Source organism: Chlamydotis macqueenii, chromosome 1, assembly GCF_036417535.1.
Source record: "Chlamydotis macqueenii isolate bChlMac1 chromosome 1, bChlMac1.mat, whole genome shotgun sequence".
Lineage (NCBI taxonomy): Eukaryota > Metazoa > Chordata > Aves > Otidiformes > Otididae > Chlamydotis > Chlamydotis macqueenii.
Window position 1 is genome coordinate 145,713,977 of NC_141556.1, and position 27,539 is coordinate 145,741,515.

Consider the following 27,539-nt stretch of genomic DNA (forward strand, 5'->3'; position numbering starts at 1 on the left):
AAAAAACCAAACAAGCAATTCACTAACCCAAATAAAAGTGGGTTAAAGAAAAATCAGTCTGGCACTACCTACGGGGAATGAAGCCAGGGACTACTGGTTGAAGTGCAAGAGACTAGCACTTGACCCAAGCCCTGTGGTTCTTTTAATACTGAAGCAACAGTGCCAAATCCCCAGGAAAATTCAGGCTACTAAAGGACGATGTAGAAATGGTAGGACTAGTGTGCATTCAACAAGCATTTTGTTAACTCTTCCATTCTAAATAACCCTGTAGCTAAGCATCCGAGGGATGGTTCTGTGGTAATACAGCCCCAGATTTTAAGGAGAACTCCGCACACAACGAGCTACGGAATCGCATCCTTATCTTGGCTATGAAATTACACAAGTGCTAGACAACTCAGGTGTGCAGGCTCGGTTCACAATAAAGACTGAAAGCCACAAAAATACTGTTCTCTACACTTCTGCTGTACTTTTTATATGACCTAAGCCCCACAAGCAATTTATCTAATTTAAATGATTGGTTTTGTAAACTCCAGTCTTACAAATGGATGAGTGTTCTCAGAGACCCAGAGGGAGTGAGAAAGTATAGAAGTTTGACTGCACAGTCAGGTAGAAGATGCAAAAGTTAGCATATTTATTAACACACCCATTTTTAAAATATGACCACTACACAAATGGATAGTTTTGCTTGCAGTCAAATTGGTACAAAAGCAAATTAAATGAAACTGCAGCTGTATCTTCCTTGTACAACTGTAGGTAAAATTACACTGCCTGGGAGTGGACAATGGTGGCATCCAAATAGTGTTAAAACATACTCTGTTTCCCTCCCCAGTGACACCTCCAGGTCACTCCTGCATAAATGAGAACAGAGTTTGCAAACACTTATCCAAATGGACTTTCCTAATGTGATCTGTTATATTGTAAAAGGACCCTTTAATCTGCCAAGATTTGAAATCAGACTACAGAAGTCAAGAGTCTAAAATATACTCTGAATTTCTCCTCAGTTCTGAGAAAGCCGTGACCACGTGGAAATTGCTGTGTCTGTTTTTCAGGCACCTTTATAACCACAATCTTTTCAACTTTCATGTTCAGATTTTCCTTTTTGATCACTGATATGGAAACTAACCTCAGGACAGAAGATATCTTACTCCTTTCAAAGCCGAAACATTAAGTTACAATATGCCAGTGCAGTCTCTAGTGATGGATGCAGCTTGTCATACAGGGATCTTTCATATTCTGTGAGGCTGCTACTTACCATACTGATTTTGTCTAGTCTAATGAAAGACGTTTTGTAATGGATGCCAAGTACTTATTGGTGCTCCTGGGAAAGGGAAAAAGGAGAGTTTTAAATCAAGACTCAGAAGAGCAGCTCCAGATGACTGGAGGTGCACTGGGAAAGTTACAAGCTGCTTTAAGACTTGAAGAAAAATCATGAGAATTTTTTGCCTGTGCTTGCCTCTTCCCTTCACCGCATAGCAAGACATCCAAGCTCTCAATTAAAGACAATCTGGAGTACCACCAAGTGCATTTCTCCATAAAATTGAATAAATATCAACAAACATATATGGTAAAATGCAGTCCCTTGAGACCACTCATTCCCAATGCTCTGGGCAGCTGTTTCGTCCATGGGGATCCATAACCACTGCTCCCCGAGTGACTTTTGCTCCCAGCAGTGCCTTCTTGATAAATGAGTCCTCAAGAACTTTTTCTTTCCATCTTTCCTCCTTCTACATCAAATAATATCCAAAAGCATTGCTCTCCCAACTTTCCTTCTCAAAGAAATAAAAGACTGTGTAGCAGTGTTACTTGACTTTATAAGTACTGCTTAACTCCCCAAAGCAAAAGGGTTAACACACATAACCCATTGTTTTTCTGAGGATAAAATGCACCAACAGGCACCACACAAAACAAAGCTGATCTGTCATACTTATGAATATAAACAGAAAAGCCTTTTCTTCCTGTTACAGTACACGGATTTCAAATCTGAGTCATAGAGAAAGATGAAGGAAATAAAACAGAAAATTTCAAGTTTGTAATTCAGAAATGACATGCTACCTTGTGAGCTATTCCTAAGTGCTACATAAGTCTGAAATGTTTACAGAATATATTTTTTCAGAGTTTCTCAACAGCCATTGAAGTATACTGTTAAAGAACCCACCCTTGAGCTAGCAAACAAATAATATACTTGAGAGTGTATCAGTTGACCTAGAATATTTTGTATTATTTCCTACATTATTGTTTAAGAGACTAAAAATCCCCCAAACCTGTAATTTCTCTTTTTACTTAGCTCCTATTTATGTAGCCTATGAACTATAAGACAATAAGAAACAAAATGAAAATATGAAAATCACTTATATTAATAAATAACTGCAATTCTATGCCAAGCTTAAACCTTCCATAGACTGGCATGTGAAAATACCCATAGCTCTTCTGCTAAAATGTTCAAAAAACATCATAAAAAAATTCCAGAGAACCAAACTAAACTATTTATATATATATATATACACACATACACACACATAATTAGAAAGCAAGAAACTCCTCTCCCAGTAACAGTGGATAGAAGGAGGATTACATTAAAGATTGGCTTTTGCTGCAGCAGATGGTATTGAGCCAAACAGAATGGAGTCTGATTGTTTATCACCTTTTCTGTATTCCCGTTACCAACGGATGATTACCACGATATTCGAGTCGCTCATCTGAAACACTTTTGATGTGGTTGTTACCAGTCTTCTTTCCTAACACCGTTCTTTTATTTCTGTGAGAAAGGTGTTAATTTTTTTCTTTTCTTAAGGTTATTCATCGTCTTCACAGTAAAATTATAGTTTCTCTATCAATCTCGGTTCAATGCATTAAAAGAAATAGAATACAGTGAATCCCAGTTACTTAAGTAATAAATGTGTTGAAAATACTTCAGGAGCATTTTCCTTTAGTTTCTGTGGCAGTTTACCCAGAGAGAAAGTTTCCCCTCTCTCTAGACTGAAGACAAGATCTCTACCCTACACCTTAAAACACAATGATGACCTTTAAAAAAGGAAAATCAAGAAAAGGCAGCTCATGATGGCTGCTTTCCCTTCTACACCCACAAAAATCACAGTTGGTGCTGTGAAATAACTGTTTTTCTCTACACCTCCACTTTGAATGTTTGAGAACGTTTGGCAGCTCCAAAAAACACCTTAGCACAAAGCACAGCAGATTTGCCTAAAGGAAAATTGCCAAGGTGAACATGCACATCCACGGTGAAAATGCCTCCTTTCAGAAACACCAGATCAATGTTCAAATGTCCCACTAAAAATAGCTCGGTGTTAACAGGTGAGCAACATTTTATTCTTTTTTTCTTTGCTCATGTTAACGTGGGAAAAAAAAATCAACAATAAAGTACAATTTCAGACAGCTTATTTTTTTAATGCTTTCAAGAAGAGTAAGCTCTCACAAGGGTCTGAGTCACCACACATCTTTTAGACTTATCTTTGTGCTCTAAGCATTTCTGGGGTTAAAGTCTAGCAGGAGCTGCACTAAGATTTTTTTTTAATATGGAAATTACAGAACAATCTTGAACATAATATTCCCAAATTGATATATTTTTGTTTCAAAGCAAAATTAGCATAAACAGATATGAAGAAGAAATTAATATTAGCTCTGTCATGCTTGCCTACAAAACCCTCAAAATACCTTGGCACATTCTATTTTTACTTTTTATAGCCTATGATCTACGCAAACAGAAAACATACTATCAAAAGCATCATGAAGGAAAGATTCAAGTAAGTTGGAACAACCTTCTCTCCTTCACTGCATACAGTCTGGCAGAGATACAGTTCACATAGATTTAATTGTATAAAAATATTTCATTTTTTATTACTGTTTTAAGAATCTGCATGAACAAAGCATAAGGATAGTGTTTACCTTGACTAAACACCACGCTGTGAAAAGGTTTGCCAAGGTGTATTGTCTTTGAATGGGATTCACTTCACTGTACCGGACTGAAGCTAATCAAAATAGGCAACTAGTTAGAACTGAGTAGAGAGAGATAGGAACCTTCAAAAGGTAATTCTTTCTGACTTTCAAACAACTGTCTTAAGAGACTAGGACACAGGATTAAATTTGCATTCCAAAATCTCATGTTTCGTAATGATCTACAACAGCTCTTTGGCCGACCAGGGAAGTACTCCAAACCTGACAATACTCTTGTTTGTCTCTTCACTTGCACTTACTTCATCCATCCTGCCGTCCTCAAAGAATTGTGATGGGAAGGAAAGGTTTGCTAGAAATTCCTCTATTTCTTTTTCTTCCTCAAAAAGGAGTGTGAGATGCCTTTTTCCTGAAACTTAGAGGCAGAAATCCCTCAGACATCATAATCTTTTCTCCTCCAGAAACCTCTTCAAATGATATTCTTCTAGTTTTTCTGGGCATCCTTATAAGTGACAGCCATGCAGGCCTGAAATGCTCAAGTGTTGTCTCTCAGAAAGAGGCTTAGACGGATTTTAAAATTAAAACCCCAGCTTACTAGACAGAAAAACATTACTTGGAGCTAAATAAAACCTAGAATACAGAAAAAAATGCCAAACCTAAACTGGGATGGATTCTAAATATAAGGGAGTTGACCATGACTCTAATAAACCTGAAAAAGCATTCACACTTTTGCACTCTTATCTTCTCAGTCCTTCCTCCTTCTGTCCATCCTCTCAGACTGTCATTGAAAGCACTGTGCTTCCAACAGAACACCCTCCTTCCAAGCTATTGACAATTCAGTCCATAAACAGTGTTTTTTCTTTACTGTGGCAGTTTTCCAAGTAAGGACTGTGAGATCATCACACAATTGTTTTTACCACAGAACAATAACGACTTAGCACCACGATGTAATAATTAATTACGTGTTCTAGGCACGTAAAAACCTCAGAAACACAGGCTGCACTTAATAACAAATAAATAATTAGAGAACTAAACTTAGTGTTGCCAGAAGTACATTAAAAAGCTTTCTTGCTGTGGCATTTTCCTCCTGATATTTTATGGATAATTTTGCTAAAGAATGACCTGATCAATGTCTTAATAGCTGACAAAGCCACTTAGAGCACCTCAGGATTTGCACCAGAGCAGAAAGCACATTACTCATGCTTGCGCAAACAATTCAGCTCCTTTTCCAACCTGGTGTTGGGACAAATCAGCATCTAGGCAAAGGGTAGTTCTTCACCAATATACAGTTACAAGTTTAAACGTTCGTCAAACTAAGGAGGTATCTGGGGTAAAGGCTGTCACTGACCGTAAGTACTGCATCCATCATTTGTCACTACAGGCACATCAGGGATCTTCACAATTTTCACGTCAGAGCAAGCTTTTCTCTCACTGGTCAGGAGTTTGCTGCCCAGCAGTCTGCTCATAAGTGTATCTTTGTCACAAGCTAAACATAACACACCTTTATCCAGCCATACAAATTCACTTGACACCCAGTTTATCACACAGCTTTCCCTATGCAGTGCAGGGAAACTGCAGGGCAATACAGCAGACAGTATTGCACTGTGTAGGAGAGATCAAAAAGCACAAGCTGTCAAACAGCCTAAGTCCAAAGAATCCAAGCAATCATTGCCCTTCAAAAATCTTTATGCTATTCCTTAAATGCACATCAAGCATTCTCCCGCCAACTACTGTCATATATTATGTGATTATCACCACACAATTATATGTTGGTCAAATATTTTATCCATATGCTAGGTAAGTACACAAACTCCAGTCACTAACAAGCGTTATATATTCAGTTCATGTCACTGCTAAATCATAGGTCTGGACACTTCTGTTTCTGTGTCATAACCCTTCTACAGTACCACACTGTTACACACGGACTTTGATCAGTCCTCTGATGGACTACAGACATCCTGCTTCTCAGCTATCACCTAGCTGGTATCAGCCACATTCCAAAGTTCCCCATGACTCCAGCAGCACAGCAGCAACAATTACATCCCCATTTTGCTAGTCTTCCCGACATATCCAACACCGCTGTTTCAGACTCCTCTTGTAACATCATTCCTTTGATCATCCCTGCAGCTTTTCTTTGCATCTGTTACATACTGAGCTGAAGTTTCTTGGATATTGCAAGAAGTGTTGCACACTTATTCCAGATCAGGTCCCAGCCCAGATCCACCTGGCTGAGCTGCCCTCTCTCAATTGGAAATATCTCTCCTGACACTTCCCTGGATCCCATCCATCACTTTCATGATGGTGTCAAATTGACAGACTGGAGACAAACTTGAACTCACTTACCCTCACACAGGCCTTTCTCCTTCAAAGTCTTCCACTGCTGAACTCCCTGTTCATAGGAAAAGTTGTTGCATTACTTCCTTAGCTGAGGCTGCAGCACCATCCAACTTCAGGCATTCAGCACAGATGCCAGAGTCAGGTGCCTTGGCTCTGTTAACAGTCAAGAGAAAAAGGCAGGAGTTGGGTGCCTAATTAAAACTCTGCCTCTTTCCACTGATTATATAAGAGTTTAGACTGCTAATTTTGACACCAAGGTTAAAGTCAGTAAGTGAATTCCTGCCAGTGTGTGTCCTGACACTTTGCTCTGTTGAATTCCATCCCTTTAGTATTACCTAATTGTACAATCAATTGTATAATCATTCCATCTAAAATGGTGTACTGGAAATTAATGTCCTCCTCCCATCAGCAAGTTTCAACAGCCTGCTTTCAACACAACATGACAACAAAATCAACTCAACAACAACAACAACAACAAAAAACCTTAAGAAAACTAAACAAGTCAATTCCCAAAGAATAATTCATCTCATGTATCTACCTTCTCTTGTCTCCCCTTGTGCCAGCTCTTTGTGTGAGTTCACAGTTCTTACACTAACCTAATCTTCCTCCACCTTTAACAGTAATTTTTATGCAGCACCATCTTAAATGGCTCAGTAGAATCCAGAGAGACCAGATCTAGCACACTTTTTCTAGAAAACCTACTTTCTTATTAAAAAAAGATACTAGGTCAGTCTGACATGACCTGCCTTAGCAGAACAGATCGTGTTTCATCCTCCTTCCACTCAACTCCTGTGTCTTTAATTACTCATTCCTTAAAAAATTTTCTAAGGTTAAGGTCAAATTAACAAGCCTGAAGTTGCCTAGATCACATTTTCCATTTCCTTAGAGATACATATAACATTCAATAGTACCAAGTAATAAAAAACCCTTTAAAAAAATCTTAGTATGGAACCATATTTTAATTACTTATTAAAAAAAAAAGGTACCTTTAAGAATTCCCAAATTTGGGAATTCCCAGTACAGCAACTTAAAAAGTCACTCTGACAGCCAGAAAGCCTGATTGCTTTTAAAATACGACAGATGCAAAAACTGGATGCTTCTTCTGAGATTACAAAAAGCTTTGTGAAATGATGAATAAAACACCCAAGACTTCCTGAAAGCTTCTGAGACCCTAAAATCAGAAGATACACAGCAAGATACAGCTAAGGTCCTCATTTAACTTGATAGGGGAAATCCTAGTGCAAATCTGAGATGCTTCTGAGATCTGTGTTGCAAAAGCCTCTTTAAGAGCTGCACAGTACCTTAAATTCCCACCACTCAGTGTACCATTTCCTATGTTCACAAACTGTTGAATACGTTCACGTAGACTTTCCAATTCATTAGGTCACTCCAGTATGCTACATCTGGAAAAGTTTTTGTGCTGATACATGATTTTCTTGATAAAATTTAAAGGCTTTTTAAAAGGATAAATGTGTTATCCAGTTCAGTAAAACTGTTCAACAGAATCTAAGAGCCTTTTTCTTTGTTTCCTATTCTTGTTCTTTTAACATTTTTGTATCCCTAGGAGCCTGCCATACATATGCAAAAAAATTACAAGAAACACCTAAAAAAACGCACATGAAACATTCCCTTGCTCTGCAATTTTAAGCTTTTTTTTTTTGATCCAAATTGGCATTTCTATGCCTTGAGTTGAAAGCAAGCATCCTGTTAAAAGGTGATACGTATGTATGTTGCCTCCTTCAGACAAATTGGGCCTGAATTTTAAGACACCTACTTATTGATTGATTCTTCAAACAGTAGAAGTGCGAGTTGTGCATCCTAGTGCTTTAGATGTCGGTTTGTAGCTCTGTGTATATGCCACACAATGTTCAAAACAGGTTACAATTCAGTTACAATTCCTCCTGAATAAAACTTCTAAAAACTTCTAAAAACTTCTACTTGGCCTCTGCCTCAATTAACACTTACGGGGCACCTCAATAAACTCTGATTCATCAAGGTAACTCAGCTTAGGGACAGCACATGAGCACATGCTTAACTATAAGCTTCAGTCTTACTGAAATGAGCAGAAAAGTTAAGATTTCTCCTGAAGTCGACTTTAGGACTGACCTGGCTTCCTGGGAGACCTTGGATCACTTACAACTGCTCCTGACTTCAGCAAGGGCTGCAGGTGCTCAGTGTCTGCAAAGGACTTTTAATGAGATGTCTGAGTGTAGACTAAAGATATGTATTGAAAATTTGACCTCAAATATTTAAAGTCCATCTGCCTTGCCCTCCCAAAAATTAAGAAAAATAATGCACTAAAGCTAAAAATAACTAGGAATCTTTTCTGCTATTTATTCTGCAGAGATTATCATGGTAGCAATGCCCTAGTCTGAGACATACTACCACTGCAGATTTTTGTGTTTTATTGCAGTGCTTCAAGCTATTGTATTCCACCCAGACCATACAGAGAGTTGGCAAGTGTTTGTACTGCACAGTCCAGACCTTTTGATATATGGAGGTCTGGACTTGAGAACCTGCATGGTCACTATCTTATCTTTCCAGCCGTAGGGAAAATACCACTGGAAGTAGGAAATGATCCATATGTAAAGTCTCCAAGAATGAAAGCGGTATGGTAGGCAGCTGATTTTGAGGGTTGGTTGAGATGGTTTGGATTAAGTGTTAATCCTCTCAGTATGTTTCAGTGAAACAATTATTCCGGAATCCTCATAATGATTCTGTGATAGTTCACCTATGTATCTCCCAAGGATAATGCTGAGATTATTAACAATTACACACTGGACATTTTGTAATTTAAACACTGTAACAGCTTTATAATGAAGATGCAAGCATGGGAGTAAAATGAATATATTACTGAATTGAATGTAAGCTTGGACAGGATATCATTCCAAACACTTTAAATGCCTTGACGTAAGAGCAGCATTTAATTCAAGAAAGCCCTCAATTTATTTTTGTGCTTGCGCAGAACATAATGTAGGTTAAATCTTGTAAAGAGAGACAGAAGTAATCATCATAAAGAAACAAGGTAACAACCCACAGATCATCCTAGTCTCCAGACTCTTAAAACATCTGAAATTCTGCTGCTGCCTTCTCCCCGACTCTGTACCCTCTACAGCCGTTCCCATTCGCTAGCTATCACCATGTCCTCTTATCCTTCCTTCTATCCTTCTCCCTACATTCAGGCTCTACTTATGCCATCATTTAAGATATTCTTCAAACTCAGTCCTTCATCTCTGTCTTCACTGCTAAAGTCACGGTTAAATCCGCAGACCAGAATCCGCAGAGTCAGAAAAACACCTGATGGAATACAGAACGTTACTGAAAGGCCAAGTGCCTCACATTGTGCAATAACTGCACATGCAGTTACTGCAATTATACACACCGATCCGGCATGGTGCACGCAACGATCTAGCGCTAACAAGAAGAAGACGAATGTGATGGTCTAAGAAACAGGATCTCTGCACGCTGAACACAGCCATGCACTCACACGTGGCCGGCTCTGCATTTTAACACACTTTACAAACTGGCGAGAAGGGAAAAGCAAGAGGGAAAGATATAAACTAGCAAATGCTGGTTTTTGTTAAAAAACAAACTGTAAAAGCAGACAGTAAACTTACAGTAGAAGCTAACAACAATCATAAAGCAGCCTGCTGTGCTAATAACAATTACCTTGTCTTAGTCAGTCACTCATGTGGTTTGTCCATTCATCACCTGTACCAGTACATGCTTTAGTGGGGCATATTTTCTGGAGATGTCATCCAGAGAACTGACGGAAGAGAAAGCAGGGGCTGCTACTTAAAAAGGGTGCCACTGGAGACAAACTTGGTTTTATACACACACAGTAAGGAGCCTCAATCAAAAAAGCTATGTGGAGCTTTACAGATGCAACACTGAGTTTAACTCTGCATGAAGAAGCCACTAAATCCAATTAAGTGGAAAGAAAATAAGTACCAAATACCAAGCAAGCAGACAAACAGAAGTGGGTGGCATTCTCTTTTCTTTCTTTCCTATTTTCTCTCCAGATCTAATCTAACACAAAGCTTCAAGTAAGTAGTGGGATCTGTCTATATGAAGCTGATTGCACAGCCAGGGCCATACTTGAGAAACATTTAATTAGGATGATATGCTGTCTGTGTAGGGGAGCCCCAAATGCTGGTTTTTTCCTCTATTGTTATGGATTTCTTTGAAAGTGTGGAGATAGACCCCACAGGGGAGAAGACATAGCTGTATTGGGGAAGAATAACAATTCTTTTTTAATTTCTTCAGCAAGAAGCAGCAGCGAACTGGATGGAGATGCAGGATTGCCCCAGGCACATCTTTTCCAATGCAGGCAATGATTAATAGAAGAAAGAAGGATTATATGAACGACTAGTATTACTGCAATTCCTTTTAAGTCACAGTAAAGCTAGCTACAGGGTCTGGCAACGCTAATTTGCTGCTGGCAACTTCATCCCTGCCTTCTTGGGATTGAGAAGGTCTGTAAGTGCATGTCTGACTCCCAAGTTATTGTTCACTGAATGGTTCGAGATGGTGAAAGGAAAAAATTACACGTAAGTCTCTGGAGTGACTCGTTGTGCATTGCATTCCATTCTGCCTCAGTTAAATAACCCAATCCATGGTATCGGCCACTTGCTTTAATTCCAGATGTAGGCATAACCATGGTAAAATACCTGTCTAGACTTTTTGATCCTCAGTCTGCATTAAGACACACATCTGATACTAGACACACAATGCTGCATGAGAAAGTGCATCTGCTGACTCTGTCTGCTTGATCTTACAAATGAGTTTGTTCTCCCTTAGCAGGAGTTGAGGAAAAACATCTCTGAGAAGTCACTACAGTTCACCACTGACTCTACTCCAACATTAATTCTTTGCTGAGCTCTGTAAAAGGGCACTGAGGGCCCTACATCAGAGATGGGGAGACTGAGGGTTCCCTCTCAATTTCTGCACATGATTACCCACCGTGAGCATCACATTTGACCTCTCATTGCCTCCTATATCCAGACCAGCAAAACCTCCTGCCTCTACCAGAAGACTCATTTGATTGGCATCTGCTTCATACTGCCTTGCGGTTAAGGTCATATCCCACACATCACCAGCACATGTGCCACAACTTCTCTTATCCTCTGAAATCCCAGAAGCCAGATGCAGCTGCTCAGCCCAACATACAGCCTACCAACAGCTGCTCTGGCCCACAGGAAGCAAGAGGAGTCCTGTTACTGAACTTTGCCTGGAAATGAGTCAGGAAAAGTCTTCTCGCAAGAGTATTCTGCTAACATCAACTCCACCAAGACACACATTCACCTCTTGGGGCCCAGTGATGTGACCATTACCCTCTGCCCTCTGCCACATTACCGGACATAAAGTAGCTCTTTCACTGTGCAAAACTAAATACTTGACAAATGTCTGTGAAGTGCCCAAGAGGATTCAGTTCCCATCCTGAAGGATATTGCTCTATGCTACAGCAATATTCAATGACAATGAAGACAGATCTGCTATCCTCCACCTCTGTTGAGCCAGGATATTCAAAGGAGAAAAATTAAAGAACCATCAGTTTGTTCTTATGGTGGAAACAGGTGACAAATATTGGCCTTTCAGTATAGACTGTACTTTAAATCTCACAAATTTCCAGAAAAACACCACTTGTTCAGGGATGAACAAATCACACTGTCACTAGCTAATGATCTACCTGAGCTTCTGTGGACCATGCACCCAACGATAACAGAAAACCTCTGGCCAATATAATGAATTATACACAGTATAAAACATAGGGTAAGCATGCCACTGATACTAGTGTGTAGGATCTTGACAGCACTTCATTATTTCTGAAGCTGAAGTCCCTTTTGTTTTGTCTGCCTCAGATGTATTTCATCTTTGAACCTTTGCATTCAGTGTCAACAGACCACCACACATTATAGTAGCAATCACTAAAATTATATTACCTTACTCCATCTTTCACAGATTAAATTCGGTATGTGCATCCAGTTTTTCTTTAATAAAGCCTGAAAGACACAAAAAGGACAAACTGTTTCTGACTGAAAGGATCCAAATAAACAGGCTAGTAGTATAGGAAAAAAATCTGTGGGGAAAGTAATAAATATAGGAACACTTTTTAAAAAATCACTGAAAACTTGTAAAAAATGCAGAGTGTTGACATTTTATAACACAGCTTCTTTACCATTTGAAACAGAACCTGGACCGTGGATCAGTTCTGAGGAAAGAGAACATAAGAATAAAGCTGAACGAGAAATTTCAGGATCAACTACTGTTACTGTAACATTTTAAACTTAGGGACTGTGATGTATATCTCCCTTCTACTATACTAATGAAAATAGAATGCATTTAACTGAAATGATTTTTCTATTAAGCCTGTAAAAGACTCAATGCAGTTACAACATAGGAAGCTAAATAAAGTAGCTGCTTCGTATCACCAGCACAAACCGAGCTCTCCCAGCACAGCTTCTCTGCTCAGCTACCTTGTCTGGTCTGCTTATCCCAGCTGCAGTCAGCGTTGGGGTCACCACATGGCACTGCAACTACTTCCCCAAGAGGATGCTCCGCAAAGCAGAAATGCTAACAACTGAACCCAGTCCCCCAAGCAATTTGTACTGCCTGCAGGCCCAGACTGAATTCAGATGCCACTGGCAGAGAGATTCAAGAGTTTCATTTTTTGTTGCCAACACACACAGCTCTTCCATTGTGACAAGGAACACACTGTCCTTGGCTGTACCAACATCACTGACCAGACCTAAGCAATAGGCATCATAAATGTTTTGGGTTTTTCCCTTCAAGAAGTATAATCAAGACATTTCCTAGCACATTTTTTTTCCATAAATCAATCAGTCCAGATCCTTATCCAAGCTCACTGTCAAACAGATACACAATCCACATGGCAAGAAAGTAAGGCAGCTGGACCTGAAGGTTAACCCAAGAAAGCTACAGCCTTCCTCAGCTCCCTCGTAGCCAGCCGAATCCAACATCAACACACCAGCTGTTGGGGTTAGCCCCTGAGCGAGGCTCCGAGGTGCAGGGGAGGCTCCCCTTCACACTGCCCCGGGCTGCTTCTCTTCTGCCAAACACAGTTGTCACACAGTATCTTAACATTTCACCCATCGTCTCTTCTCAGTCCCCATGCTGATCTTAAGACACGACCGCTATTTGTGAAGGTACTGTTCGGAATTTTCAGGTTTACAGTTTCTAAAATGACACAAGAGCTGTGTTGCAACCCAACCAAATGGTGCTTTGTAGCTGTAAACTAGGAGCAGGTGCCTCACGTCCTGGCATGAGGGCAGCCGGGGTGCTGGATAGTGAAAAACCTGCCAGGATGGACAGCGAGGCGAGGTACCTGGACAAACCTGGCACAGTGCGGTCCATATGGGGAACAGCCCATGGAGTGAATTATCTCTACCAACTCACTCACTCCAGAAGCAAGTAATACGTAGTATAAAAAAAAGTGAGAAATCAGGATGAGGGAGCAAACTGGAGGGCAAAATGTGGAAGAATCTGATGGGGAATGGGCTGGGCTACATGATAGCCCAAGACAGCAGCTACCTGAATACTCTAGCTCACCTTCCGAGCCTTTCACCATGGAGGCAAGAGACAACCTTTCTCTAAGGTGGTCCTACTGAGGCTACTATCTCCTGCTATAGCCCAGTTATGATCACCTCAGATATATTATTTTTTTCTTCTTTTTTTTCTAATAATATTAAAATCCTGTCAGAATGAAAGATAATTTATGTGAATCCATGCAGGCTAGCTGCACAATTGCCCCTTCACAGCATCACAGCATCTTGCAGGCTGAGACATTACAGAAGAGCCTAAGCCAAACCCAGCAAAGCCACACTACTGTGTTCAGCACACTTTGCTGAATGATTACTCCACTGCACATCTCCTTCCAAGAGGGAAACTGTTCCTCAGAAACAGGCAGTGGAATCTGACTGTATAGAATAATTCAGGCTGGAAAGGACAGTCCAGCTTTGTGCTCCAAGCAGTCACCTCTCAGCTCAAACAAGGTTGCTCAGAGCTTTATCCAGTTGGGTCTTAAAAACCTCCAAGAACAGAAACTGTTCAACCTCTCTCAGCAAACTGTTGCGCTGCTGGACTACCTGTTGTTACAGGTGCCACTGGAACCAGTAGTACAGTTATTTCCCATTTCCAAGTGTTACAGAAGGAAAACAATAATTTATAAGCGATTGTTTACTGCACAACTGATGCACCACGCAAACTGATCTGGGGAGGTTGACTGTCGGTGATCATCATAAGCCTTTCTCCACATGTGTTACAAGCTCAGGTGGGCAGCGTTCAGGTGGCTGTAGCCAGTGTTCCTGACTCAGTCTCATTGCTCCTTTTTGTAGTGACAAGAGTACGTTGACTGGTACACCCTAACAGAGTATCTGTCCTTTTTATGGCTGCATTGTTTGACACAGAGGTCTCCCATCTTCCTGGTTTTTCTCCACTGATAAACTCCTAATTTGTAGAAAAAGTTCTTGTTGGTCTGTAGTGTATTGTTTTGTATTAGTATTTTTTAACAAGTGTTTTTTGATAACAAAATAACTACCCTAAGTCAAATAACAGCAGCCAAGAAAGTCAGTTTAGCCAAGGAAAAACTTAGTTTCCATATAAAAGGAGCTTTATGTCACTGTGAAGACTAGACTCAACAGCGCAGGTGACTTCATCCAGCCCTATGCTTCTATGCACTCATCAGCAAAGCATCTAAAATTTCTTACAAAATTATACCTCTTCATAGAAGAGGCCTATAAGGCAGCTCAAGTTTTCTTCTCCAAGGCAGAACAAACTTGAGGTTCACTTCCATAACTGCCAGTTCAGATGAGAAGTTACAGAGCATTTTACTTGCCCTGGCTTTTGGAGAGTTCCTCAATGAAGTCAGAGACATCTGACATTATGTGGAGCTCTTTTCAGAGTTAAATGTGATATGCAATAGTTTTTGGCAAAGTCATTTGCAATTTTAAATCATTTTTATTTTGGTAAATTAAGTGCAGGCACACAAAGTTCCAATTTGGCATCCTTTATAACTTCAATTGTATTTATTTAGTGTAGTTTTTTTTTTTCCATTCTAAAAGCAGGGCACATACTGTGAAAGCTCCTAGATACCATGAAAGCTACTCAGAAAGCAAGTCACAGCCAGCCACAGTCATAAGAGTAAGGGTTGATACAATGGATCTGCTACATTATAACTCTGTAATATACGGTACCACTATTCACCTTCAGAACGTTTAACAGAAATACTTAAACCTGGTAAGTTCTTATTTATTTCACTTGAAATGAAGAAATGAAAATGGCAGCGATGATAAGGGAATCTAAAAATCCTATTTAAAATACCATGACAAAAAAATTACTAGCTCTGTGGCCACAGACAAATTGCTTTTATCTCTGTGGCTTAGCTCACACGTCTGTAAAACAGAGACAATGCAACCAAGTGACCTGTCAAGTCATATTCGTTCCTTGCTCGCTACTGTCAGGAAGTCACACCCATTTTGCAGGGCGACACTGGAAATTGCACATTCTAGACTGACCTGCTTAAAATCAGTCCATCAGTGAGATATTTAGAAAAATACTGCAACTTCTGCAGAGAAGGCAAATCCTACCTACCGATCTCTCGGCGAGTTCCGACCTCCTGCAAGTGCCCTCCTGCTCTGCACCCCATTCTAAAGGCAACTTTGATTCTTCAACGACATTTCTAGAGTACGCCTGTAAGTTCTCTTTGACACAATCATATTTATTAATTGCACTCCGATTCTGTTGTGCTTTGGTACCCGATTAAGAGCAACTAAAGTGCCAGCTTCAGCCACAACAAGTAAACTGAACATCAGTAGAACATGGCCAGGCAGTAAGCCCAGAGATTCTGATGTCACTTGCATACAAAAGATTCCAACTGGGCACCAACTCAAGCCTCTCTTTTTCACCTCCATCTTAGAGTTTTCAAATTGCATTGCCCTGTAATAGCAGTAAGACCACGGCAGAGTGTGGTAACGTGCTACTGCAGACCACACCAACGCACCAGCTTCTTGGCGTGTTCTGCCTCTGGCTTTCTGCATTAAGAAATGACGATGATCGAAAAAAAGATTCTTCAAAGACTGCAGTGTGTTTTTGCTTAATTAAAACCATATGGAAATTGTTTTACAGTCGACTGATGACTGCAGTTCAAGCCTTAGTGCTTGCTGCCAGGTTTTAAAAGCTATTCAGGTCCTTCACTGTTACGAAACGATATATAGTGAGATTTTTTTTCCCCCAATGGCTTGTACTTGCATTCAGGGTTACCACACAAACTGAGAAGAATACCAGTTCTCAATTAAATCTGCCACACAGTTATTTCTAAATAATGCAGAAAGTGAAGCACGTGATGCCATTCCCTGCAGAGAAACCTGAAAGTGTGATACAAAACAAACACAAAACCAACAGGGTGTGTACATGCTCCTATTGAAAATCACTTTCTCCTCCTCCCTCCCTTCTTTCCTCTTTCTCACTCACTGGAGAGTAGTTAAATCACTGCAGAGAGGAGCAAACAACCAACCCTTTTCTTTCGCAATTGAACCTGTTGTCAAGATCTCTGAAGGGTACCTTGCAACCCATGACACCAGGTGATTTTGTCCATTACTTAAGCAGAGAAAAACAGAGCTGCTTAGCCCGCAGGCTAGCTTTGATAGCTTTTATCCAGGCACAGTCCAACAGACATGCTATTCCCATGGGAGCTGAGCCAATCTAACCTACTGCCTCCTGTTGCTTATACTCCGTTTTCCCCTCCTCCTTTGGCAAAACCACACATGTGGTTTTTTTTTTTTTAAAAAAAAAAGAAAAATAGAATACTTGGAGATAAAAAAAAAGCAAAACAGAACAGTTTGCAAAATGTACAATTTAAACCAAAGCACTTTGACAGAACCAAGCTAGGGAATCATTATTTTTTATTTTTTCTGTTTACACGGCTGAATTTCAGGAGCAGGAACCTCTGCAGCAGACAAGCAGCTGAGGATCAACCACATGACAGCAAAGCTGCAAACAAATGCTCATTCAAAGCAAGCTGCCAGACCCAGTGTGGCTCAGAAGACATTTCCTGTAAACGTATTTTAAAAGTTTCCAATAATCAGCCTTCAAAACCAGGTAACACATTCTTTTTCTAGGTCAAGATGGTTATGAACTCTGCTGTAAACCTCAAGCAGATAGAAGCTAGAACACACTGTGTGTCCTACAGTGCTCTGTCTGATCTTCTCCTTTTCCTTGTGGCAAATAAAACACAGCTTTCTTTATAAACTCTTTTACAAACGATGTATGATTTCCTGAAGTCTTCTCTCATATTCCTCATTTTGAAACACCAGTCTTCAGGATTTTAAAGAGCATAAACTCCCGTTATTCTGCACAAATTCTTATTGTGATCAACACGGCAACTCTTTCTACAGTACTAACTTACACAAGATGCTATCACTATCATATCAAAATACGCCTTTCAGAAAAAGAGGAAACTTGCCTTGTCTTGATTTGACTTCCCCAGAATTATTTCAGATTTGCTTGTGTTATGTATGTAACCTGCACTTTCACAACATTGAAGCTGCAGCTGTTTTCAGCTCTGAGTTGGGAAGAAACCAAACATACATCTGTGACTGTATTTATGTCACTGGTTGCAGCAGTGCTTTAGCATTCCTAATGCTACGCTGTGCTCCTGAATGAGTCACAACTTCTTGTTGGGCAGAAACACAGTCACGATTTACCTTGCTCTGCACCTGATTTTCATGGAAAGAAAATCATAGCACACGTCAATACCTCCCCGGGTTGAACAAACATGGAGCCAGAACCCACAGTATGCCTCAGCATTAGGTCTGTTCCTCAACGTTGTCACATGCACATCTCCACAAGTCAGTCTAGCTAAAGAGTGGTGTCCTGCAAAATGGGAAGTGAGGAAAAGAAGATTACAAAACACACTCTCAAGGTCAAACTGGTTTGCACAGGTGGATCCTGTACTTCACATTCTATTTTAGAAATAAAAGAGAAGCTCTGGTTTGCCATGACAAGCATGACCAATCCAACCATTTACTACGTGCTTATGCAGAAGATACGAGGTGTATGAAGAACACCCAGGACCATGGGGAATCAACAGTTTTGTAAAATTGTTGACAGTACATGAATGGTGTCCAGGACCTAAAATTCTCACTCTCTTCTTTCATTTATTGTATTAGTGTCACAGTAAGACACATTTTTCCTAGCTACCGAATGCCCACGTCTGTCTTGTTTTTGTCACAGGAGGCTATGCTTTCAGGATAAATAATATTCCATTGTAAAACTAAACATCCAAGTTGTAATGGGTGGAAATGATCTTCATGCAGTGTAACTAAACCATAATTTTCTGAGGGTCTTCAGTTTTACACAAATCCCTGAGATGTTGACATTAAGCTGAGTTTTCCTTTCAGGGTAACCCATTGCACTGACCTTCTCATACCGACGTATTTTACAGACCCCCAAAAGCAACTCGAAATCTCCTGCAAACTGGAACATTGGACACTTCAGCCACGACATACGCAGCACAATATGGGGAAATCTAGGCTGCATTATTAAGTTTTGCATATAGTCACATGTTTACAGTGAAGACATTGTTTTTACAAGTCCCAGAAATATGAATCACAGAGGAATGGGGAAAAAAAGTGCAAGTTGTAGGGAAGTTGGGAAAGTCAGAAAGAAATGGGGAAAGATGTCACACTTTAGAAAAAAGAAATGCTGCAAAATATTACACTCTCCAGCAGCTACCACAGCCCTCCCAAATGCCTATGTGCCACCTCATTTCTTTCTCTTAGAAGCCTTTTAGAGGCTTGCAAATGTTGTTAGTGACAAGTAAGCACTGTACTAGGAAGGAACTGCTCTTCCCATTCATCCTGGATGTCTTGCTCATGATAGGAAGGGGTACCAAATCTTCACACAGACTGAGTCAAATTACTAGTGAGTTCTTGTCTGCTACTTATCACAAATACAACATCAGCTAAGCAGATCTTCACACTGATAAGTGTTCCACCCTCCATTTGCCTTTCTGCTAAATTTTACATAAAATTGGTATTTAAAGACATCCTCAGTTTTTAAAGAGACAATTGTTATGTGTGCCAAATTGTTTCTAGCCCTCAATAAAATCCTACCAGTCACATCTCATGACATTTTTTTGATCTGCCATGAAATTAAAGGCTGTGGAGATGTTTACGTATCTGAAATACAGATCCCACCAACAAGCACAGAAAAGAACGTTCAGTTCTTCTTGAGCTATTAGGAAATACTTGCATCCCACAAAAAAAGGCAAAGCATTTACAAAGTAGTCAAAATTCAGACCCCATGGGTGTTGAAGCCAAAGTCCTTCCAACTTCTCCAGTTCACACACACGCTGGCAATCTCCTGTCACTTCCAAGCACAAAAGCAGTCGCTTCCTTCAAGTGCTCCCTATGCAAATGGAAGTTTACCCTTCCACTTGCCCAACCGGGTCCCCGCTCTCACTGCTCTCTGTAACCTGAAGGGACTCAACCCCTTCCACTACCCACAGGCACTGAAACGACATGGCATCTTCAAAAGGATCCTGTGAGAGAGCTCTTCTTCAAGGGGAAAACCAAAATATGCCAACTGCTCCACGTAAACTGCCAGCACTTCCACCTCCCTCTCTGGGGCACAGAGCCGCTGGCAGAAAGGGGGCTTTCATGGCAGAAGGGGAGGAGAAGGCAGCTGGATGGCCGGAGCCAAGAGGTTTGTTGCTGCCTTGGCCTCCTGGTTGCAGGCATCTCTGCCCTTCACAAGCAGCAAAGCCATGTCTCGCTCAGCCCACTCAGGCCCATGGGAGCTGACTGCTGGGCAGCATTTGCAGCTTCACTACAGAGGAACCCTTAGATAACCGATTCAGTCTCTCTCAGATCGCATCAGTTGAAAAAGCAATAACACTTGTGTGCATTCAATTGCAAAAGATGCTGGTAAAAGGGAGGCAACAATAAAGGATATAATTTCATCATATAGCAATAAAAGTGACAAATTAAGATCATGGCATGGGAATACAATTCTGATTGTATTTCACTGATCCCTCCAGCCATGGCTTTGTGGAGCTCAATAAAACAAGCCTCTTGAGCACCTCTAACAATGGTGGTCGTGGCCTTCCTCCAGAAACCACAGGTCTGGATCCTTGAACAAAATTCCCTTCAATCCAACTCTCATTTCTTCCTTTCCCCACACCCTTAAGTGGCTACTTTCATTCACCACGTATTTTAGTGACAGTGCTATAGATAAATTGATTGCACAAACTGTTTGTGAACATTGAGTAAAAATGTCAAAGCCCTGTAGGGTCTCTCAGAGGATCCTCTATCAGACACCACATCGCTTCAAGACAAACTTAGGACTAAAACTTCATTTAATTTGCTTCTGCCCAGTAACAAGCAATACCTAGTGTTAGAAAAAAGCAAATTACATGACAGTATGAATAGTTACTCACACTATGTTAATTCTAAAAATGGCCAACGTGCAAACATAAGCACTCTCAACTTACTTTTGCAGATAAAATCATAAGCAATTTCTCACAAATTCATAAACTTGAGACCAAACTTGTCCCAGTTCCCTTCTGTTCCTCAGCTGAACTGCAGACTTCATAGGAAGGCAGCGAAAAAGAAGAATCCTCTCTAATTTCCCATTAGTCTTTCTTTCCAAAGTCCATTTATGGTCTAGTTTGCAAGTCTGCCTCACTGCGTATATACCGGCAAAACAGTGCTCACTTTTCCATGCAACTTTTCTGTGTAAAATCACTGTCCCATAAAAGTATCAGTGTTTTTAACACTATGTTCTCACCAATGAGTTTACAAAGTTATGGGATAATAATTAGAAATCTTTCTTACGTAGGCAAAACCACAAAGGCCATTCTTCCCATTACTCACAACCTCCTGTTTAGCAAAATACAACTGAAAGTCATCCACTTATCTCAGGAACAGAGAAAAACTTAATGAACCTTTCCAGGCACCCATATTTGAGAGAGAGTTTGTAACAGAAAGACCTCATTCTAGCTAGCTCAGCTGCATGCATTTTTATGTCATGTACTCACATCCATAACACTCATGTTTAGTGACAGTAATACTCAGGATGCAATCCTTTTCATAAAATCCTCCATATCAACATACAGAGCTCAAAAGAGCTCTTCTTGCAAGCTTTCCTGAAACAGAGGCACAGTATCATTTATTTCACGTCCTTCTATGTGCATTAAAAGAATGAAAATTTACCATGTTGTTCCATGTGTCCTCAGGAGAAACCCTCCCAGTTGCCCAACAGAAGTTACATCAATGGCAGGAAAAAATAAATCTTTTGCTTTAAGTCCAGACCACTAGTGTCTATTTCTGAAATGAGATAGAAGAAAGCTTTCATAGCAGCTTGTATTTCAGGAATCTGGTGCTTAAAATACACTTATCTATCACACAGGAAACCTCATAAATTTACTGGCTTTTTAGTGCAATCTAGAATATTGCAGTGTCGACGTTTTGGATCATGGGTTGGTTTTTTTTTTAAGTCAGATTTGCTGCCCAAATAACCTGCAGAAACGGACATGCTCTGTTATTCACCTCTGCCTGTAGCAGCTCTGCCATCTGGCACTAGCAAGTATTTTTCTAGAATGTAAATCCGAATTAAGGATCATGAACCCATTCCTTTTAAGCTGTGTCTCACCTGAGCACAGAAGGTCAATTTACAACCACATGAGACATCAAACTTACCAATTCACTACCATTTATTTAAGCCTGCACAGCAAACTCAGAGGTACTCTGCTGCTGTAAAAGATGAAGCATGAACACTGAAATGAAAACTGAGCTAATCCCTGATTTCTGCGTCCTTATAAAATACAAGGGGAACTCAGCACAAAAATAACATATCATCATAATCCAGGCCATAACCTCATTTAACCAGAGCAAAATGAACTATACTCATCTTTATGCTGGCTCCGGCTCCAGAGCAAGGCAGGGGGACTACAGTCAGGACAGACTACTCGAGCGGAATCTCAGATCCCGAAGGCAAGTGAAAGGACCATCATTGCTATATTCACAGTATAGGCTCCATCCTTAACTCTAAACCAGCACATGCTCAGGAAAACACAAAGGTTTTAACAGACAAAAACTGAGACTGTGACTCTTTCTGTGTGATACAAAACTTCATGCAATGCTATGAGGTGGGGCTTTCCAGAGCAAATAGGATGTGTTCACTGTCTCCCTCTGTGCTCCCCTGCGTCTGCTGCTCCAGGATTAAGTGAACAGCTTTTCAGGACACAGTATAAACAAAGATTTAATAGTTCTTTCCCTCTCCTCTTTAAAATCAGGCAACAAATCTAATACAAACAAGACGACTTATTAAAAGAAAAAAAAAAAAAAAAAGGGAAAAGGGACAAAGCAGATGCCCTCTAGATGTATACACATATACAAATAAAAGACTCACAAAACAACTGATGTAAAAATTGTCATTTCTAAAAATTACACAAATAAAAAGATGAGTTCTCCAACAAAGATAATGGTTCAGTATTCAAACACTGCTATTCATACTGCTCACATGCAAGGATTTTATTCCAATATAACTCCAGTTTCTAGGGACTTATTTCTAACATGTCAAAAAAAGAAACAAAAACTTGTAAAAAAAAAAAACAACTCAAACTTTTTCCCTCTAGAGTTCAAAACAGAAATCTTGTGCGGCTCTGTGACACAAGGACGTACCACATAAACACCAATAAACTGCTGCTTTCTAATACACTGCAGAGTCCTCTTTCAGAAAGTCTAATGTCAAATAACAAATTAGCATAGAAAATATGGCAACCATTTTTTTGTGAAAAAAAAATCATTACTCAGTGCATCAATCATCTTCTGCTCTGTGTAAAACTCAGCATCTGACACAGCAGTGCTCCAGTTTGAGCTGATCATTAGGTAAAACTGTAATAAAATAATCACCCATATTAAAGATGATTCACGTAAATTCATTTCAATAGTAAGACTGGATTTCCCCTAAGTTCTTTCACCAGTCATTTAGCAAGGCTGGCTAAAAGTCATTGCTGATGTAGCTTTTATGTGAAACAAGAGAGTAGATGCTTCCTTCCACTGAAGGTCTCAGAGCTTCAAGAATTTTGGAGAAATGCTTCATTTTCTCCATGTCCCTCATTTCCACACTTACTACCCACAGCAACAGCTGTGTTTTCTGCAGAGTCATTTCTCTCTGCCACAGCAGGAAGAGGTAGAACAGCATGCACAAGGACGATGCCACTGCCCATTTGAAACCTGCTCAAAGACCGAGGAAGCAGAACACATAAGAGATCAGAGCTAATCCAGTAGCATCGCTTCCCACATGCAAGGAAAGCAGATGAAGGGCTCAGAATAACACAGTTAGGGCATGGTCCCAAAGGAAACTACGGAAAGAAGCAGCAGGTTTTATGAAGGAAGAAATAAAAGGAGAGCCAAACGCCCCACCTGTTGTTTGCAACACAAGCGGCGCAGGAGCAAAAGGGAGGAGCCAAATTACATGAGCTTTGCAGCTTTGCACCACTTAAGGCTTGCCTAGGTGGAAAACCTACCAAGGGGAGAGAATCCTTAAACAGGTTACAGTAGAGTAGCTGAAGCGAGAATCAAAAAATAGGGCTTAAATTTCAGCAAAAAGTCCACAAAAGCTTCATCAAGGGCAGAGATAACAATATATGGCTCTGAAGTAATGCAGAGACAAGAAAACCAGCTGTGCAAACACCAGTGATCTCCCGTAGGTTAGGAACAGGAGGGGAGAACAGTGAGCTGGGATCTTCTGCTTGGGTTCACTGGAGATAACTAACCTTTACTACAGAAAAGAAAGGCCACAGAGATCAAGCACTCTCCCACTTCAAGTCCTGCCCAAAGTACAGGTGAAACGGTTCCAACAGCTTCTGCAATTTGCTGCCCTTGCAGCCTGACACAAAGCCAACATAAAGCAACAAAACTTAACTTTCAGGGTGCCTAGAGGGCAGACTTTGACAAGCCCTGTTATACTTAGTACAAAATCCCTGCATCGAAGGATCAAATGCAACTGCTTCTTTTGCATTTAACACAAAGTTATGATCACTTCCCTGCACAAATCTCTCCTACCTTGGATACTGACATTTTAGTTGTGACTTGTTAATCTATCCAAAAGAAGGTATGTAATTATCAAGATAGCACCACAACAAATCACCACTAAAACTGCTTTAGTTCTTCCCAGCAGCTTTCCAACTCACATAAAGCAAACTGTCTAGCTATCTTGCAAGGCTGGGCTTTTTGTTCTTTTTTTTCAGCTGATGCACTTTTTTACTTAGCAGCATTCCAGCAGTAGACAGAGGGAGATAGTAGGCAGCACAAGAACAAGATGAATCAGAGGGAATTCTCTCTGGTGGTCAGCACTTTCACGAAGAGTTTACGGACAAGTAGGATGAAGAGGCTGTCCTTAGGGTTGACTCAGGGGCTGCCATTCTGGTTTTCAGATGTTAAGCACATTCTTGAAATTTATTTTCAAAACGTTAACTGTTAATTATTTAACTGTGCCCACAATGCATTAATAAAGAAATTATGTAAACTATGTTCTGGTTGAACATAATACAGAATTAATACTCTAAATACTTAAAGGCAAACATGAAGGCAAACACAATTCTGACACAATCTCAGAAAACAATAATTCAGATACAAATCAGTGGAAAAATTAAGACCGTAAACTAAAAAAATTTAAGACTATTTGGACTTGTTTGGATTTGAGAGGGGAAGGAAAGACTGTCATGTGCCAGAACTTTTTTAGTCAGCAGTCCTAAACCCGACCCTAACATTGTTTAAACTAGCTTGTATTTATAATGCTGTGGTATGAGAAGTATTGTATATCAGAAACATAAATCACTAAAATTAGTCACCAAAATTTTGCTCTGGGAGATGGGCGCCCATGAGTGACGCTGTTTTAAAAGCTTCTCTCTACAGTTCTCTAAGTTGGATGCCACAAGAAGTGTAGAGATACTACAAATGCACTAACAAACCTCACTTTCCATTTTATTAAGAAACCAAATCTTTTTTAAAAAAGGAAGTAACACCAAATCTAGTTAATTCATAGCAAAGAAAACACCGTGCATCAGTGAATGCTATAAATTAGCAAACAGAAGACGACCCTAAAGCTTGCTGTCATTTTCAAATGACCTTACTACAGCATCATATTTCTTTGAGAGGAGAAGACAGTGGTCATTTTTATGTAAATTCTACAAGGAAATCACTGATAGTTTCAAGTAGCTGAAAGTAAGCTAGTAAATGATCAAGTTTTGAAAACATCCTCATTTTCTCATTCTGAAAGTAATATACAGAAGTGACCAGGCTCTCATGTTACTAAGAGCAGCTGCCAATCTCAGTATAAGATGCACTTGAAAACGACACTGCCTTGCAAATCCAAAAGTAACAGGGAGAAGAAAGAAAAAAAAAAAAAGAAAAAAGAAAAGGAAAGGAAAGAAAAGAAAAGAAAAAAAAAAAGAAATGAAGATGAATTAGTTATTGCAGTTCGAAAACAGAGTCCCTAGCTTAGAAAATCTCTTGTGCGGGGTACAGCAAAGGCTCAAGACTCAGTGGATTCCTCATGAGGAAAATTAGCAATACCAGTGGAAACTATATGAAAATTCAAGGACCAGAGTGAATAAAATAGCTGTAAAGCCACTAAAAAAAAACCAAACAGTTTTACCCACTCTGCCTATGTCAACGCTAACTAGAATATGTCCCACTTTTTGCATATAACCAATTGTCAGAATAGGACATATATACACACACATGGACTTTTAGTAGCACAGAATGAAAACCACCCCAATATCTGGAAGCATCACTTAAAGTATTTAAGAAACTGTTTACATCCAGGCACTGCACGGATCACAGCGTGTGCACACTCCCAGCCCGAACGCTGAAGGGAAAACAACACCATGATTCTAAACGTAAACAATCATTCTGCTATTTCTAACGCCACTGGTTTTTACTCTATTAAGACAGAAATTCTGAAGTCAGTAAATTTAGTTTTAAGCAAGAACTAAGTGCAGCTCTCTCCAAAGAAGAGGGCTGCTTGAAAACTAGTTGTTTTCCTTGCCCTACCGTCTAGCAGCACTGTTTCTTCGAAAGAGGTCTCCTCTCCTTAACATGGCTGCCATGCCTTACATAACATCAATGAATGAGAATATAGTTATTTTGTTTCCTAGGACGTGCACTGCCCATTAGCCATATGATTCTCCATATGGCACTGCAAACAGCAGAGACAAAGCTTTGCAGTAACGCAGCTTCAGAGATCAGCATCCTCCGAGAATAAGCAGCAGAAAACGACTCAGCCTTCACAAGCTCTAAATTCCCCTTCATAGCTTTCTCTAGTAAATAACAGGCATTCTTACCTTACGAAAACAATAATAATAATAAGGGTGCTCAGTAGGGCCTCCTCTGTTTCATCTGTGCTCGTAAAAAACAATCTTGGCGCAACTGTCTGCTGCAGCAGGTAATCAATAATATAACCTGCTTCTTCCGTTGCCAGAGCTGCTCCATCTGAACGCTAGCTAACGTGAACGCTGTCAGTGTGAGTCATATCAGTGACTCAGAACAGATGCAGAGCTGCAGGAGGAGTTTAAGTTTCAAGGCTTCCTCTGGCTCGCTCGCTCCTGCTCTCTGTCGCACAGGCACGAAGGCACTCGCTGCCCGTGTGTCTGTATACATCCACAGACTGCCTCAGCTTTTTCTTTCAGCAGCAAGTTTGATTTAATCCTCTACATCACCTTGTTTGGTTGGTTGTTTTTTTTTCCCAGAATGGCAATTCTGGTTCTTTCTTCACTGTAAATGTATGTATTTTGAATACAAAAGCTTGCTCTGCAAGCCAGGTCAATACTCTGGTATGACAGGCAGCGTGCTAATACAGCGTATCTGTGGGCTCACACCTACCATCAAGACTAGGGGAAAAACTCAAATACCCCAGGAAAGATTCTAAAACAAAAGCAGTGAGTTAGGGCAATATACATTTATTCATCACAAGCTTACAGCAAAGTGCCTCTGATTTCTTTCAGTGCTGTGGGGAGGACAAATTTGGTCTCAAATGCAGTGAGATAAAAGAACTGTAGGAAGGACTACAGGATGTAAATGAGCAAAAATCCTGTATGCCTGACATAAGCATAGCAAGGATAAGTGCCTACAGAAAAAGAGCATAGCTGCATTACAGAGAGAGGCAGCACATTTGAGTTTAGGGTTGAGCTCTGGCAGCCTCCCCCACAGCTATCCATCTCACTGGGCATTGATCCCCACAGTCAAAGAAGCAATTTGATCACGTCTTTATTT

At 40.2% G+C, this 27,539-nt stretch overlaps 1 protein-coding gene across 9 annotated transcripts in view; it reads right to left on the minus strand.

Annotated features, from left to right (window-relative positions):
* The window catches only part of INPP4A (inositol polyphosphate-4-phosphatase type I A), a 123,594-nt gene that overhangs the window by 59,552 nt on the left and 36,503 nt on the right, over nt 1–27,539 (minus strand). For 8 of the 9 annotated variants that reach the window (XM_086769106.1, XM_086769147.1, XM_086769139.1 and 5 more), the window contains one exon: nt 12,186–12,245. The gene's annotated coding sequence lies outside the window, so the exon portion shown is untranslated. Of the gene's footprint in view, nt 1–12,185; nt 12,246–26,611; nt 26,750–27,539 lie in introns of those variants that run through there. The other variant, XM_086769113.1, reaches the window with a different exon arrangement.